The sequence below is a fragment of the Cuculus canorus genome, chromosome Z, assembly GCF_017976375.1.
Source record: "Cuculus canorus isolate bCucCan1 chromosome Z, bCucCan1.pri, whole genome shotgun sequence".
NCBI classification, from domain to species: Eukaryota; Metazoa; Chordata; class Aves; order Cuculiformes; family Cuculidae; genus Cuculus; species Cuculus canorus.
The window spans coordinates 58,676,025-58,691,908 of record NC_071441.1 but is presented as its reverse complement, the minus strand read 5'-3'; the positions used below and the strand labels follow the sequence as shown (position 1 = coordinate 58,691,908).

At 42.6% G+C, this 15,884-nt stretch overlaps 1 long non-coding RNA gene across 1 annotated transcript; it reads left to right on the top strand.

The window, feature by feature from the left end:
* Positions 1–5,152: 5,152 nt before the first annotated feature.
* Positions 5,153–13,985, top strand: LOC128850536 (uncharacterized). Its single transcript, XR_008447964.1, has 3 exons — positions 5,153–5,299; positions 10,183–10,270; positions 10,554–13,985. It is a non-coding gene; the product is annotated as an uncharacterized LOC128850536 (long non-coding RNA).
* The last annotated feature ends 1,899 nt before the right edge of the window (positions 13,986–15,884 follow it).

The window sequence follows — 15,884 nt, the reverse complement described above, 5'->3', positions numbered from 1 at the left end:
ACCCCTGCAGCATCCTCCCAGCATTCCCTAGCAGATCCCCAGACCCTAGTAGGCCCCCAGCAGCCCCTCAGCATCCTCCCAGAAACCTCCACCAGACCCCCAGCAGCCCCCAGACCTCCAGCAGCCCACCAGCAGCCTCCAATATCCCTCAGCTCCCCTGCAGCCCCTCATCAGACCCCAGTTTCCAGCCCCTTCAGCCTCCAGGCCTACCAGTAACCCCCTAGCAAACCCCAGTCGCAGCCCCCAGCATTCCTCCTGCAGTTCCCAGCAGCCCACAGCTCCCCTGCAGCCCACCAGCAGCCCCCAAACTCCTAGCAGCCACCTTGCAGCCTCCAGCCATGCAACAGCCCCTAACCAGCCCCCTGGTAGCCCCCAGCATCCTCTAGCCCCTCAGTAGCCCTGCAGCTCTCCAGCAACACCCAGTTTCCCTCGGCCCCTAGCCCATTAGCAGCTCTCCAGAGCCTACAGCTCTCCCAACAGCCCCCCAGCAGCCTCAAGCAGCACCCCAGCACCCAGAAAGCCCCAGTAGCCCTCAACTCCCCTGCAGCAGCCACCCAGCATCTCCCAGACCCCCAGCAGCCCTCTAGCAGCCCCTAGTAAGGCTTCAGCTCCTCTGCAGCTCCCAGCCCACCAGCAGTCCCCAAGCCCCCAGCAGCTCCGTCACAGCCTCCAGCACAACAGCAGCCCATCAGCACCCAGCAGCCTCTAACCAGATCCCACAGACTCCCTCCAGCAGCCACAGGCCTGAGGCATCCCCTCTAGCATCCCCCCCAGCATCCCCTAGTCCTCCCAGTGGCCTCCCAGCAGGTCCTAGCAGACCTCCAACAGCCCACAGTAGCCCTCAGACCCTCCAGCAGCCCCCCAGTAGCCCAGCAGTCTCCCCCTCCATGTCTGGCAGCTGTGTGAACCCGTGCCTTTGTGGGTTTCCCGCACACTGGGGAAGCAGTGGATATTCACAAGCCATGTGTTTCCTCTGCTCCCAAAACTATGTCAAAAGCAAACAAACAGGTAAAAAAAAAACCCAAACAAATGCAAAATGAACCCCCTCAAATGTAACAAAAACTTGCACTGCTGCTGGTGTTGGTTGGTTGGCTTTATCCGTTCTAGGATTTAAATGGATTTGGGAAGAATTTAATCCAAGCTAAAAGTGACTACTTAGCATGCAATGTAGATTTAAAGTGCAGCATCAGCACTGGAGTGTGTTGATTTAAAGCACAGACCTGTTGGAGTCCTTTTCCATCTGTGTGGATCGCAGAAACCATTAATCCAGTCCCAGTTCTTTGCCCCCTTCTTCTCACATGACTCCAAATTATATGATGGAATTCTGATTACAGTTCTGACAGTTAAAATGTGCTCATGTGCATTATTAACCCAAGTAACCCCAAATCCTTTGGTTTAATTTGGGAAAGTTCATGGCTTTGCCAGTGGTTTCATGTGTATAATGCTGTCCTCATGTCTCAAAATTCCCTCTCTCATTGTAAAACCAGCTGCAGTTTGTTATCATTGATGTAATTAGCACTATCAGAGATTGGGACTTGTTTGATGTTGTTGGAGGGAGCTCACTAGTGTGTCAGGAGGTGAAAAAAACATTTGTGGAATCTCCTGTGGAGCACAAAGTCTGAGTCTCCTTGAGCTTTGTTTGGAGAAACTTCGTGGACTTCAGTTCCATGTAGAAAACCTTGGGTACAAGCTGCTTAACTGGCATGTTTCGTCTTCCACGGATGAGCCCAGACCTCCAGCTGCTGCTCTTCAGCATATCTCTGCTTCTTGTAACAGTTTGCACCATCCAGGGGGATATATTTCAATCTATCTGACTGCCTTTTACTTGCAGAGTTTGTGCTGTGTCAGATAAGCCCTTTGCTAATCTGTACTGAGACCCTGAAAAGACACATTATCTTTTATACCTGAACAGTGTGGGGTAGGATTTTTTTTTAATGAGGAAAAGAGTTTCTGAAAACAACAGGTAGTTTTTGACTCCTTGATTTTTGTATGCCCAGACTGAAGCAACTGATTTCCAGAAAGCAGATACCAATACCTGAAATGAGGTTCATTTAAAGTAAATAGATCTATAATAGATTATTTTTTCCTTTTAGGGGGAGTGCTAAGGCAATGAAAAGGAATGTTTCACTTTGAATTCACATCCTATGATTTTTTTTTCAGCTCAAAAAATATTATTTTTTTTAGATTGATGGTGGAAAAAAAGAAATTTAACATCAGGGTATTGAATTTCCCTCAAACTTTTTAAAAATTAGGCATATTTTAATATTTCAAAAAGTGTGTTAGAAATGACCATTTAATCACATTTAATCATTTTATTTTCTGCCTCTGTGTTTTCAAAAGACATTACAGCTCTGTGTCTTTAAACTGCATTTCTTCTGTGAGTTTTCTCTGCAGATGAGTGTTTGTTTTCCTCTGCAATGAATAGGATGATCTTTGGTGTTCAAAATCAAGGACTCCCAGGTTCTTCTTCTTAATTGCTGGGCTTTTTTTTCAGTCGAGCTTTTCTCTTATCTTCCACCAGGAATGTAAATTCCCTTGGAGGGCTGATCATCCTTTTAGATCTAGATGACCCCACTCATCTGCCCTTGCCTTTGTCCTTCTATATGCAATCATTCCTCAGGGAACTGACTGCCCAACTCTGTTGAGATTGCAGGTGTGGTGGGTAGCACTTCCAAGATGCAAAGATGTGAGAGATGAGGCAAGAGTTTCTCAGCAGCAATGCTGATGAGGTTGCCACATAGATTGATTTCAAGCGGAGGAGAACTGGGGAAACAAAGACTGTTCTGCAGACCAGCAAAGAGGCTGGTAAAAACATCTTGTTCATCTGATGATAACCAGGAGAGAGAAGACTGCAGGCCGTAGTGTGAAGTAGAGTGATAGCAGAAAGCTATGAAAGTCTAAAGGAGAGGAAAGAAGGATTTTATGGCCCGAATGACATTATATTACCATAAACTCAGGGTAGGAATGAGAAAACAAGCAGTGTGAGAGAGCTCTTGAGTAATTTCGTTTATCCCTCAGGTTTCTTATCACATTAGAAGCTTCTATAAGCTCCAAATAGGGATACTGAGGGAAAATCACTTCAAGTGGGAATAAAGTAGACCCCTTTATTGCAGCTGCAGAATATCCATGAAGTGCTAATGTCGGTGGGCACAGTTGGCTTGGAGGAGCGGATAGACAGAATTCCTGTTCTCTTTCTTTCCCTTTGATTCAGCAGCTGGAAATAGGAGAGCCCACCACACTGTGACCTGGTTATTGCACTGTCCTTCAGGAAATTGAGAGTGGTCCAAAAAGCATTCCTCAGATCACAGGCTGTTGACACAGTACCTCAATATGAACTGTGAGCAGGCTGGATTCATTCTATATTTATTGCTGCTGGCAGCCGCTGGGGACGGGGCCGCGCTTGAAGCATTTCTAGCATGCTCAAAGCTCACCAGTGCCAGAAAATAAATGTTACACAACAAATTGGGTCCGACGTAATTGGGCTGAGGGTATCGTCAGGCAATGCCCCTTGAGCTGACCTACTGAACGTTAGCTGCGGTGGTGTGGTTCTTGCCTCTCCTCCATTCCCACTGCGGGCAGCAAAGGGGGGAGCTACACTGGCAGGAAACTACTTTTTTGTGCTTGTTTTTTTGGCAGTTTAACTCCCTGAGCTGCCTTACTGTAAGGCCAGCTGAGTGCGAGTGCCAGCATGAGGCAAAATGACGAGTTGGATGCTTTAGTGCAGAAGAGTACAAGACTCATCACTATCTGTGCTGTAATGGGAGGTGTCCATGCCCGTGGCAGGGGGGATGGAACTGGATGGGGTTTAGGGCCCTTTCCAACCCACACCATTCCATGATGCTATGATTCTATGATCTCACTATCCCCTAGAAATAACAAGGAGCAGAAAAGTACAGATGAGAGAAACCTGGTAGATGGGATGATGAGAGGAAAATTTATTTAAATGCCTTTCAGCAGCACCCACAGAACATCCCTTTTATAAAGAAAGAAGGGATATAATTAGGGTTTTATTCTTTAAAAAGGAAGTACAATTTCAGATATCTGAAAAGCAAGAAAGAAAAGCTGGCAATTGCTAAATTGTTGTTGTTCTGTTCTTTTTATATTATCCCATAGTCTGTAGTAACATTATGCTTACCTAAGAGGCTTAAAATCCCCAGAAGTAAGCATTTGAAAATGGGCTTAAATTCAAACGGTGTGTAAGCTTGCATGTGCACACAAGCAATATAGCTGTACATTCATATGTGCAATTTTCTTATCGTATCTTCATCAGTGAACTCTATGTACAGAAGATAGAGGGTGGTTTCTCTTCTTCTCTGACTTCCCTTCGGTTAACTGCAAAAAAAAAATCTCTGACTCATGCTGAAATGTATTTTGTAGGGCTTTTAACTTCCAGCCTCAGTTTCCAAACTAAGCTAGGCTAAAACAAAGGGAAGGTAAACAATAGTCTTCAGTCATGTGCTATGCACCCTTGGAAAGGAGAGGGGGATAAGTCTTATTAAAGTTTTCCAGTCCATGTCCAGTGGAAAGTAGAGCCCGAAAAGAAACATTCAAATCAAGATTTCTGCAAGTGATTCAAATGTTTTTTTTTTCTTTTCTCTTTTCTCCAGTAAGCTAAGTCTACTATTGTTCCAATGCTGAGACCTCAGACTGTTTCAAACCAATAATCAAAATTGCTTCAGAATCCTTGAGGATTTACCTTCTAGCTCTTCAGGTCTGGATATAAAAGCCTAATTTTAAGGCACTGATTAAATTTGAAGTCTGTGGAGTCACTCCTGAATTTAAAGGCAGCAATTCTGCTGTTGTACGTTTGCTGGCAAGGCACTGGCATGGGAAGGGAGTGCTCAGAACTCTCACTGGATAAACAAGCTAAGAATATTACAGGGGTGCTGAGCTGCATTGTTGTGGTTACATGTCTGTGCCATACGAGGCCTGTCAGCCACTTTCACTGTACTAATTTAAACCGTAAAGACACTGCCTCTGAAGAATCAGGAGTGCTTCGCAGAAACAGAAACTCACCTTGAGCAAATCCCCTCTGAGCAGAAGTGTTGAGCATTGTTGGTGGGTCAGCAGTTTGAGGTAGGCAGTAGCTTGCATAAAGCAAAACTCATAAACAAGCTGGTGAGTCAAGCTCATTTCCTTGACTAACAGGAATAGGATTTCATAAACATAGCAATCACTTTGTGCTCTCCAAACCGACTGTGAACTGTGTTCGCCTGCACAGAAACAAAGGGGGAAGGCAGCTGTTTGTAGCAGCTTTTTTGGGAAGTTCATCAGAAAAGAGGCTCTTTCAGAAAACATGGTAGGTTAGATTTAGGGTAAGAGGGGGTGTCCTTTTAGAAGGACTCTTATAACTTGGTAACACTGCCTTATTTCTGACCTGCTCTGTGCTGAACTACCACATTCTCTTTCATGTTTACTATATATGTTACATAGTGGTGACTTTATGTTCTTTTTTAATGTATTTACGTAATTAACTTGTGTTTAAAAAAAGATTCAGTGGGCAAGACCAATCTAATTAAGGCTCCAGTCTTTTAAATTCTCTGTCTTTCTAGTGAGGCAGCAAGGACCTTCAGATCCTCATTACTTCAGTGGAAATTCAGACGGATCAGACTCGTGAGGGAGTTAAGACCTCACTAAAGCAAGTACTTTACATTTTAGAAATACAGAATAATTTTAAATTCAGAGCACTGTTTTCCTTTATCTTCTTTGTTTTTATACCAGCCTTTAATAAATACTGTGTTTCATCTGATCAAATAGAAAATATATTCTGTATTCAGTTGCAACTTAACTCTGAAGTATAGTACAAAAAAATCTGATCATCTCTTCAGTCTTATTCATAAATATTCTGCCCTTGGTCCTCAGCTCAGCTGCAGACTGACTGTGTGTCATCAATACGTTTCCATGGATGCTTGAAGACTGCAGTCATGCAAGAGGCTTGGGTGTGGGTCAGGGAGGGTAAATAACATGCTGAGGCCCAAAGTCTGGTCCACAGTTGCCTTTTGTGGATGACAGATGTAGTTTTCACACCTTACTTTAGATCTCAGTCTGGGGCAGGGCCTGCAAAAAATTTCCCTCCAATGGTCTGCAGCCTTCAGTTTTACATCACGAGGTACTACTAATTCTTTTTTTGAGTAGGGATGTAAAATTAAAAAATAAACTGTGAAGGCGGGAGATCATAGAATCATGGAACAATTTGGGTTTAAACGGACCTTAAAGCCCATCCAGTTCCACCTCCTGCCATGGGCAGGGACACCTCCCACTGGATCTGGGGCTCAAAGCCCCATCCAGCCTGGGCTTGAGCACCTCCACGGATGGGGCAGCCACAACTTCCCTGGGCAACCTCTGCCAGGGCCTCATCACCCTCATCGTGAAGAATTTCTTCAAATCTAAATCTTCCCTCTTCCAATTTAAAGACATTTCCCCTCATCCTGTCACTCCATGTCTTCGTAAAATGTCCCTCCCCAGCTCTCTTGTACGCCCCTTCAGGTACTGGAAGCTGCTCTAAGGCCTCCCCGGAGCCTTCTCTTCTCCAGGCTGAACAACCCCAACTCTCTCAGCCTGTCCTCATAGCAGAGGGGCCTCAGCTCTCTGATCATCTTTGTGGCCTCCTCTAGACCCTTTCCAGTAATTCCATGTCCTTCATATGCTGAGGTTTCCAGAACTGGACACAAGACTCCAGGTTGACTCTCACAAGAAGCTTTAGTCTTGTTGGAAGAACAGGATCCCATGCAGGTTTTTCGTAGGGGCTTCAGCCTGGGATCGCCCTTTATCTGTGATGTGCTGTCACTGTGCTCCTACCCCTCTGCTTTGTGCAGGCAAAGAAAGGTGATGGGGGTGTGCCTTGCTGCTGGGCCCTCCCTGTCTCCACTCCTGGAGCAGAGCGAAGATGGGATTCCTCCTTCCCCACTTCATTGAGCTGGTGGCAGGGCTTGATGGAGCACGTCTTAAATCATCACAGTACGGCCAAATCTATCCATCACCTGTAATAAAAGCCTCTCCCGCTACCCTGCTGTCCCATTATCCAGTCTGCATGCTGATAAGTTTTTGGAGCATACAATAGGCTTCAGAAATTAGAGTGGCTGGTTGACACTGATTTCATTCAGTGTAATCAGACATCAGCTGTCTTCAACATTGTCAATAGGGAGTGAAAAGATTTCTTCTGCTAGATTTGTATTATAATGTACCAAAATATATATCAAATGAAAAATAATTATTTTTTTTTCAAAGTATGCTGTATCATTTTGTCAAAATACTGTGTGCTAAAGTCAAACATATGCACTGAAGGGTTATCTCTACCAGATCAACTCCTTGTGCATAACAAGGGCTTGTTGTGTTCCTGTTTTTCTCTTACCAGCCTCCCTGTAGACTACTTGCTGCTTGCCCTGAGTTAGAATGAATCATAGAACGGTTTGTGTTAGAAGGGGCCTTAAAGATCATCCAGTTCCATCCCCCACTGCCTTGATCAGGGACACAGGACTAGATTTCTATTTTCCCTGAGCCTTCAAAACTGATTGAGTACGTGAGATGTTCATAAGCCGTTGTGTAACATTCAAATGGAGCAATATCTTCAAGTTGAGTACAAGACCTTGCAAGCTCAGTCAACAATACCAAGAAGTTGCCCTGGATAAGATAATTTTGTCAGTTGGGGGTAGATTTGGAAGTCTTGGCAGCATCTTCATCCTTGGGGCTCAAGGGGCCGAGTGGATTGGAATAGAGATTCTGTGGAGACAACAGGCTATCTACAGACATAAAGTTTTGAATAACCAATAAAACCCAAACTCCTCCGAATCTGAAATTTTGGAAATCAGATAACTTCTGACCAGTTGTTTGGTTTTTTATTCATGCCTGTATCTAAGTGAACACAAACTGTGGAAGTGAAAGTTAACAAAAAAAAATTAATTGGCTGGCAAACTGCTATGAATATTCATACAGTACTTCATTACATTGCAATTATTTCAGCTAAAACATAATGGCTGCAATTATTTGGAAATATGCTTGGCAGAGAAACTTGGAATGAAAACACAATAAAGTTAATATGCTTTTTCACATACAGTTATGCTGAAATTGTAGATAAAACCTTGTTGTACCTGGTATATGTGACTCCATGTTATCATGTAGGAAAATCTAAGAAACATTTAGGCTCCTCTGTGGAAGCAGAGAGCCAAAATAATGTGCGCCACTGCTGAAAACACACACATATGGCATGATAAAGGTCTAACCTTACAGCCCAAGAGATTTCCTTGGCATCAGGTAGTAAATGCAAGACCTGGAGCAATAAGTGGCAGAGCTATGGGAGGGAGAAACATTAGGCACTGTTGCTGACAAGCAAGTAGCGAATAAATCAGAAACAACACAAGAAAATGTGATTAGACCTGAAGGAAAATCTTTAAAGGCATCGTAAGTGAAGTGTTAGTTTAGCTTAACAGGATTAGGCAGAAACAACTGACATATACTAGTTTATATCAAAGTTAATAATATAGACTATTTCTATATATTCCTGGAGTGGGAATTCATAGCAGTGCTGGAAGTGTAACAGGAAAACTTTGCCACTAAAGGATACCTTCTACAGTAGATATTGAAGTCTGTTTCAGGCAATCATATTTACATTTGGCTTTCCACATCTGTTTCATATCCAATTTATGTCAACAGTAATTGAAGGCTGTTACCATCTGGGTTTTGGGTGGGCTACATGGAATGAGTTATCATGAAATAAGTAACTTCTAGTATGAATTAAATTTCGTTCTGATTCCTCTGGTGAATTGTGGGAACTGAAGGGAGAAGCCAAAGAGCTCTGACTTGTACAGAGCTTGAAATTAAGGAAACAAATGTTACTGGAAGAAGGAAAAAATGTCACTTTCTGTCTTGAGAATGATACAATAAGGTACAGGACCTTCCCTATGCTGATATTTGGTTAGTTCATGGAAACTTTGACTAGGTATCCATGTGTCCACATATCTTATACTTCACAAAACCTGTAATCAATTTCCTTCTTCTTTTTTTTTTTTTTTCCTGTTTCTGGTGCAAAATCTACTTCAACCCTAACAATTCTACATTTATAAGCAAGAAACTACTAAACAAATAAAAGATCCAGAACAGATGTTAACTCCTCTCTCTGGGGAAGTCAGATGTAAATTCACTGTAGGAAACCAAACTCAGTAATTACACTGCCTAACATATTAGATACCTAGTGTTTGCTGTGATACATGCAAGTTCTTTCTCCTTACAAAATTGCTTGTTTATCATTGAAATCTCCATATTGAAAAATAAAGGCATTTCTTGTGGAGTTCATGGCTTCTGTTCAGAAAAAAAACAATAACATGAATCTTGGTGTGAAAATTCAGTGTTACAGCCTTTGGCTAGGATATTACACCAGTGCATACAACAAATATAGCCAGATCAAGAGTTGTTTGCATAACCCACACCTGGCTTTGGAGAAGTGAATGGTACTTTTCTTTACTCAGTATTGGTTACTGACTACAGGGGCAGCTATCAAAGGCCAGAGGTTCAGTATATAAGGGAAAAAAAGCAGCCACGTAGCTCCCTAATATTGACTAAGAGAGTGACATTTGATCTAGGACCTCCAGAGGTCCCTTCCACCCTATATTATTCAGTTTCAATGACTTTTTTTCATTACTGGAAAGCTTCTGCTTTGAAGTACCTATTATATTAGTTAGTCCCTCTAACCTGAATAAATCCAATTTATATTTGAGCCTTGGTATCTTTTTAATTTTCTGAAAAGAACATAGTTTTAAGACTTGGGAATAATGAATGATATGAGCAGCAGGAAAAAGGTCTGCCCAACATATTTCTCTTTGGTCCCCTGGTAGAACATGCAGTTCCAAAGATGCTTCAACTTCCTCAGGGTCAAATCTGCCTGTATCTTCATACAACCCTGTGAAAAATTATCTGTGTTTGTAAGAGTCTGTCCCTTCTACAGAGACCAATAAAGACAGCAGGACATTTGATGAAATAACCAGCAAAGATTCTAAACCTTTAGGAAGTTAAACCAGAACATTCAATGACCGTGCAGGTGTTAATCACCAGAATTATCCACACCTGCTTCATCCTTGAATAACCACCTCCTTTTGTAAGGCAGAGCTGTAGTAATGGATCACATCACAACTTCATGACATCACTGGGAAATTTTGACCTCTGTGTCTGTAGCTTGTTTTTGTTTTGCAGGATCTCTTGTCTGGAAGTCCAGAAATGTTGTCGTTCCCCCCTAGCAGCAACCTCTGGAGCTGTCGGTGTTTCTTTGTGTGGAACAGAGGTAGGTATTGTAACCGTGATGTATGTCATATCCTTCAAACACAGCCATCTTCTCTCCAGTCTCAGTTGAGAAGAGAATTTTCTTTCACCTGTGAGTGCTGTACAATTATTCACTGCTCAGTTATGGGTCTAATGTGTTCTCCAGCTATTTTGGCTTCCAAATGAATTTAGGAAGAATTACAATAGGAGAAACCTGCTGAGAAAACAGGATGAAATAAGATTAATGTCACGCTGTTAAATGGCCAACATTGCATCTTTCTTTCTTTCTTTGTGTATGTGCACAGATTGAGAGCTGAAGAAAGATGATAGCTGCTTCCTTGTGTCTATGTGCACCTTTCTTCACTCTTGCCCCACTGCTTGTTGGGTTTTTCATCCTCATTAAGAAGGAGAAGTATGAGTTTAGACTCAGTGGACATTTCTGTTTGTTAGAAACGATGCTACTGGTTGTTTGGATGCTGGAGTTAATATCTCTACCAAGGATAAACACAGGATGAAAGAAAACGGAGAGCAGCTGGCAGAGACTCAACAGACTCCTCCACCCTGTCCCTGCAGAGAATATTTTCTTAGGCTTTGTAGCTTGGTTCTCAGTAACGTTAAGTTCCATTTAAGAAGGATGTAGAAACACGTAGTATATATTTTTTGAAGTCAAAGCAAACATTGAAGAACAAATTGTGAAATTTCATTTGGCAGAAGGAGGTTGCATCATTGGCTTTTCTCTCAGCCTCAGGAGGTTTCATAACATCTGAAGACATCATCATGAGTGTGAGAAAGTTGACATTTAAGAAAGAGCCTAAGAATGCAAAAAAATGATTAACCATTAGATGTCAAGGCTGTGAAGGATTGCACCAAGGATCAGTGACTGCTTAAGGAAGTAACTATCGTGCACAAGCTGAAATATGTATTACATCCTATAAAAAGACAGCCCCTACATGCTCCCTATATGCTCCTCTGTGCGGAGGAGTACCCAGGCACTCTCACATTTCAAGACTTTAGGAACTTGCACTGCCTGGGATCATAGAACAGAATCATAGAATCATTGAGGTTGGAAAAGACTTTTGAGATCATGCAGTCCAACTGTCAACCCAACCCCACCATGCCTACTAAATCATGTCCCTAAGGGTATGAACCCCTTGAGGGATGGAGATTTCATCACTGCCCTTGGTAGCCTCTTCCAGTGCTTCACCACTCTTTTGGTAAGAAAGTTTTTCCGAATATCCAATCTAAACCTCCCTGGCACAACTTGAGGCCATTTCTTCTCATCCCGTCACTTGTCACTTGGGAGAAGAGATGAACACCCACCTCACTCCAACCTCCTTTCAGAGAGCTCTGGAGAGTGATGAGGTCTCCCCTCAGTCTCCTCTTCTCCAGATTAATAAACCCAGGTCCCTCAGCTGCTCCCCACATTGCCTGTACTCCAGACCCTTCCCCAGCTCTGTCCCCTTCTCTGGACATGTTTCAGCCCCTCAATATCCTTCTTGTACTGAGGGGCCCAAAACTGAACCCAGGATTCAAGGTGAGGCCTCACCAGTGTCAACTACAGGGGAGCAATCTCTTCCCTGCTCCTGCTGGCCACACCATTGCTGATCCAAGCCAGGATGCTGTTGACCCTCTTGGCCACCAGGGCCACTGCTGGCTCGTGTTCAGCTGCTGTCAACTAGCACCCTCAGGTCCTTTGCTGTCAGTCAGCTTTCCAGCCACTCTTCTCCAAGCCTGGAGCATTGCACAGGGTTGTTGTGTCTGAAGTGCAGGACCCAGCACTTGGCCGTGTTGAACTCCATACAGCTGACCTTGGTCCATCAATCCAGTCTGTACAGATCCCTCTGCAAAGCCTTCCTGCCTTCAAACAGGTCAGCTCTCCTGCCCCACTTGGCACTCAATGCTGTCATCCAGATCATGGGTAAAGATATTAAACAGAATTGGTCCAAGCACTGAGCCCTTGGGACAACGCTTTTGACCGGCTACAAACTGAATTTAACTCCATTCACCAGGACTCTCTGGCCACCCAGTCAGTTTTTTACCCAGCAAAAAGTACACTTGTCTAAGTTATGCCAGCTTGCCAGCTTCTCTAGGATGATGCTGTGGGAGACAGTGTCAAAGGCTTTATTGAAGTCAACGTAACTAACATCCACAGCCTTTCCCTCATCCACTGGGTGGGTCACCTGGTCATAGGAGATCAGGTTGGTCAGGAAGGACCTGATTTTCATGAACACATGCTGGCTAAGCCTGATCCTCTAGCTGTCCTGTACATGCCGTATGGTGGCACCCAGGATGATCTCGTCCACAACATTTCCTGGCACCAAGGTCATGCTGATAGTTCCTCAGATCCTCCTTCCAGACCTTCCTGCAGATGGGCAACACATTGGCAAGCCTCCAGTCAACTGGGGTCTCTCCTGTTGATAAGTGATGGAGAGTGTCTTGGCAAAGTCCTCCGCCAGCTCCCTCAGTAGTCTTGGGTGGATCTTGGTGTCTTTGAAGGGCTACCCACAAGCAGAAGAGGAAAGACACAGATGACCTAGTGTGTGAAACTGGGATTATTTTATTCCTAAGTACAAAATGTGCATTTATCACATTGGCTTTCTTCTGCCATTTTGTTTCTCAGTGATGTAATATCAAGAGGTCCTACTGTAAAACTTTATAGTTGACTTCAGTTTGACTGTCCCAAACAGTTCTGTGTTTTCAGAAGCTGTTATCGTATCGCCATGATACTTTTATCTAATTTGCTTATGAATATGTTGAACCACTCAGTTCTTGATGATACCTTTCTACTCTCATGAAAAAAATCAGTTTATTCCCTAAGTGTAAATCCCATTTGCAAGTGTTTCCCATATAAACTTAAATATTACATAGAATATACTTTTCTAGCTTTTTTTTCATGGAGGTAATTGTATGTATTTATAAAGGTACATATACATATACGTGTGTATATGTATGTGTATAGGTATACCTGCTTTAAAGAGAAGTATTTTAATTTGCTTGATTGACAGTTTTATGATGCTGTTTGAAAGAAAGAGCAGTCATAACTCCATTATAAGATCTATATCTCTAGCAAATGATCTGCTAATGCTGATAACATAAAAAATAAAGACAATATAGCTTAATTTTTCTGTGAAAATATATACTTCTGGATCAATGGTGCTGTAATGTGAAGCCTGTTTATTCTCATTTGTGTGATATTTGGCAGAGGGGTGGCATCCTTTTGCCAATGTTTTCTCTTTTACTGGCTTTAGAAAATTCACACAGTTTGTGAATGAGGTGTGAAGCAGTTCTGACTGAACCCAGGAAACAGCAGACCTTCCTCTCACGAGACTTGGCAAAAGGACGTCTAACTGAGGTTACACGCTGAAAAAACATTGCTTAATTTTATCTGTAACAAGAATTCAAGGGGAAACAATTGACTAGAACATTAACATGGCTGACTTGAGTGCTTACTGTCCTTTTATGCAGACATGCAGCCTTTCACGTGTCTTTTTTTCCCTTTTTTTTTACCAACAGAAGTTTTATTTGAGATGAGGAAAGCAAAGTAAGGAAAAATGGCCTCTTCTCTATGACTTCCAATCATAAATCTCAAACAAAAATGAAGGCTTCCCTGTACACCTCAGACCTCAGCAGATGTGCTGCAATTTGGCAGTCTCAGATTCATGTCATTCTTGCCTGGCTTTTAGAAATTATTGTTCATTAATGAGATTAAAGGACCCATTCAGAACAGTTCTTGTAAAATGCCATGCTTATACTGAGAGTACACTTGATTACGATTTGACTAAAGCTCCAACATTCTTATATTTCTTATAAATGCAGTCAGCTGTGTTTCAAGACTGTGCATTGTTAGCGAAAAGTGAACTGAATAACTTGAAAGAGGACAGAAATCTTCTGCTTGAGTAACTCACTTAGCCAACACATTTCTCTGTTTCTAAAGGATGCCCTTTGCCAAACATTCTGTACTCTAAAGATTTAAACAAAAGTTACTTTATCGACGTGAATAGACTAACTGACTACTGTGTGACTCCTTACACACGTTACACAAAGGCCTATGCTTATGTGTAGTCAAGGCTGGGGAATGTACATGGTGTCATGTATGGCCTTGTTCTTTTCACTCATTTACTCATTTGCCTCTGGTAGTATTGCTCCCAGCTGGATCCTCCTGGCTTGCAGAGGTTGGGACTCATCATTTCTTCTGTGGAGACCACTAGAGAAAACAAAATTGCTACAGGATGCAGCCTGATGATTCATTCACTAGAGGCTCTCTCCCTTCTGAGTAATGACTGAATCACAGCAGATGCCAAGGGTGGAAAAGATTATTTGTCATAAAAAGCTGTGGCTATTTTCAGTGCTGTCCTTATATGCTGGTAGATACTCCCTCTTTATAAGATCTTTTAAGGTACGTCACACCCTCAAACTGCATTAATAGGGCTGCAGGTAGAACTGGAATGCTTTGTCAGCTACTATAGAAAAGCTATCAATGATTCTCTTTAAAGTCTGTTATGACTGAACTGAACCGACCTCTTATCATTTGCAGACGGACGCATAAAGCCCTAAAATCAAGAGTATGTCTTCTGGGAGAGGATAGGTGTCCTTGTGAATCTGGCCCAGAGATGATAAGGGAATTGTGGAGTTTTTCCTTAATGCCTTTCCTTGCTATTTCCAATCTTGACATAGTGTTCAGGAGAGAAATGTACTTCTTTATCATTCATTGTAAAAGGGTCCTACAGAAAAGTTGAGGAGGACACTTTATCAAGGAGTGCAGGATAAGGGGGAATGGTTATAAACTGAAAGAGGGGAGATTTAAATGAAATTTTAGGAAGAAGTATTTTCCTGTGAGGGTGGGGAGGCCCTGGCCCAGGTTGCCAAGAGCCATGGTGGCTGCCCCATCCCTGAAGGTGTTCAAGGCCAAGTTGGATCGAGCTTGGAGCACCCTGATCCAGTGGGAGGTGTCCCTGCCCACGGCAGGGGGTTTGGAACTGGATGGGCTTTGAGGTCCCTTCCAACTCAAACCATTCTGTGATTCTATGTCATAAATAAGATATAGGATATTTGAAAGTATTTTTTAAAGTTTTTGAAAGTTTTAGAATTTTAGATAGTTTCCCTTATTTATATTTTGTACATTTGTTAATGGTCTGAGTGGCTGGGATACTAATGAAAGTGAGCCGACAATGAAGTATGAATTATTTCAAGCTAACATAGGAATCTTTGTTCATCCAAGAGAATTGGTAGAGGATTTGTAATGGTGCTCATTGTCGTATTTTCCTAGCATAAGGATGTACTAGCTAAGATCTAATGAAGTGCAGTTTCAGCCTTTTTATTAACTATACATGTATATATATAGACACACACATATACTCCATATATAGATCAGTAAATAATACAAATCAGTCTTCCTGGCTTTTTTTAGAATTTCTCCAGTTCTGTTCATATATATCTTTGGGGGATGAATAATACATATTGTTATTGTTTTTTAAGCCCTCCCCTACTTATTCCTCACGAGCTCAGCACCTTTGGGAACCAACTACAGCGCATTCCTCAGCACACATGAGTCTGTGCAATGACGACCCCCTGTTAGTGCGTACCTTTTACATATTGGACCTTTGGACATGTTTTTCTGTTGTGGGAGAATCTGTCAG